This window comes from Aotus nancymaae, unplaced genomic scaffold (genome assembly GCF_030222135.1).
Source record: "Aotus nancymaae isolate 86718 unplaced genomic scaffold, 86718_ANA_hifiasm-v0.15.2.pri h1tg000006l, whole genome shotgun sequence".
Taxonomy (NCBI): domain Eukaryota; kingdom Metazoa; phylum Chordata; class Mammalia; order Primates; family Aotidae; genus Aotus; species Aotus nancymaae.
Window position 1 is genome coordinate 38,801,658 of NW_026988417.1, and position 2,084 is coordinate 38,803,741.

At 46.8% G+C, this 2,084-nt stretch overlaps 1 non-coding gene across 1 annotated transcript; it reads right to left on the reverse strand.

The window, feature by feature from the left end:
- Positions 1-704: 704 nt before the first annotated feature.
- LOC135272129 (small nucleolar RNA SNORA42/SNORA80 family) lies at positions 705-840 on the reverse strand. Its single transcript, XR_010340232.1, has one exon. It is a non-coding gene; the product is annotated as a small nucleolar RNA SNORA42/SNORA80 family (small nucleolar RNA).
- Positions 841-2,084: the final 1,244 nt, after the last annotated feature.

The following is a 2,084-nucleotide window of genomic DNA, read 5'->3' on the forward strand; positions in this document are numbered from 1 at the left end:
ATGTTGCCCAGGCTGGTCTGAAACTCCTGGGCTCAAGTAATCCACATGCCTCAGCCTCCCAAAATGCTGGGATTACAGGCCTGAACCACCATTCCCAGCTGCTTTATTTATTATTATTATTATTTTAATAAAGACGGGGTTTCACCATGTTGTTCAGGCTGGTCTTGAACTCCCGACCTCAGGTGATCCGCCCACCTTGGCCTCCAGAGTGCTTGGATTACAGGGCGTGAGCCACCATGCCCGGCTGCTTTATTGTTTTTTTTCCTGAATGTTTTTTGTGTTTTTTTTTGAGATGGAATTTCGCTCTTGTTGCCCAGGCTGGAGTGCAATGGTGGGATCTCGACTCACTGCAACCTCCACCTCCTGGGTCCAAGAGATTCTCCTGCCTCAGCCTCCTGAGTAGCTGGGATTACAAGCATGCGCCACCAAGCCCGGCTAATTTTGTATTTTTAGTAGAGATGGGGTTCCTCCATGTTGGTCAGGCTGGTCTCCAACACCTGACCTCAGGCCATCCACCCACCTCAGCCTCCCAAAGTGCTGGGATTACCGGCGTGAGCCACCATGGTCAGTTTGAATATTTTTTATATGTGGTTGGTTGAGTCTATGGGTGAGGAACCTATGGATAAGGAGAGCCGACTGGTTAAGTGAAATTTGAAGAGTATACAACATATATGCTTTTGTGTAAGGCTTTTATTTTTTTTTTCCACTGTGCAACCCACTTCAGTGCTAGCAGCCTACGGGCATAGAGGCCAGGCAATGGTTTGGGGACACAGTTTGCTCTGGCATGGGTTACTATGACAGGCCTAGGGGGACAGGCCTGTCATAAATCCAAACCCATGCATAAGGCTTTTAAAACTTAGCATAATGTGGGCAGGGTACGGTGGCTCACACCTGTAATCCCAGTGCTTTGGGAGGCTGACGTGTGGGGATCACCTAAGGTCAAGAGTTCCAGACCAGCCTGGCCAACGTGGTGAAACCCGGTCTCTAATAAAAATAAAAAACAATTAGCTGGGCATGGTGATTCCTGCCTATAATCCCAGCTACTCAGGAGGCTGAGACAGAAGAATTGCTCGAACCTGGGAGATGGAGGTTGCAGTGAGCTGAGATCACACCATTGCACTCCAACCTGGGTGACAGAGCAAGACTCCCATCAAAAAAAAAAAAAAAACTTATGTTTTCAGATTTCATCTATGCTGTTGTATCTGTAGGCATTTATTCCTGAACATTATTTAATTATTTATTTTTTTTAAGATAGAGTTTCGCTCTTGTTGCCCAGGCTGGAGTGCAATGGCCCGATCTTGGCTCACCGTAACCTCTGCCCCCCCCACCAGGTTCAAGTGATTCTCCTGCCTCAGCCTCTCGAGTAGCTGGGATTACAGGTGCCCGTCACCATGCCTGGCTAATTTTTTGTATTTTTAATAGAGATGGTGTTTTACCATGTCGGCCAGGCTGGTCTCAAACACCAGACCTCAGGTGATCCACCCACCTCAACTTCCAAAGTGCTGGATTACAGATGTGAACCACCATGCCCGGCCCTATTTTATTTTATTTTTGAAAGTTTCAGTCTTGTCGCCCAGGCTAGAGGGCAGTGTTGCAATCTCTGCTCACTGCAACCTCTACCTTCTGGGTTCAAATGATTCTTTTGCCTCAGCCTCCCAAGTAACTGGAATTAAAGGCATGTGCCACCACGCCTGGCTAATTTTTGTATTTTTGGTAGAGATGAAGTTTCACCATGTTGGCCAGGCTGGTCTGGAACTCCTGACCTCAGGTGATCCACCTGCCTTGGCCTCTCAAAGTGCCGAGGGATTAACAGGCGTCAGCCACCGTGCCCAGCCCTGAACATTATTTTATTGTAAGGCTATACCACGATCCATTTATCTATTCACCTGTTGATGGACATTGGGGTTATTTCCAGATGTTGGCCATTGTGAATAGAGCTGCTATGAACATTTTTTTAATTAATTAATTAATTAAAAAAATTTTTTTTTTGTGAACATTCTTTTTTATTGTTTTGAGATGGAGTCTCGCACTGTTGCCAGGGCTGGAGTGCAATGGCGCAATCTCGGCTCACTGCAACCTCCGCC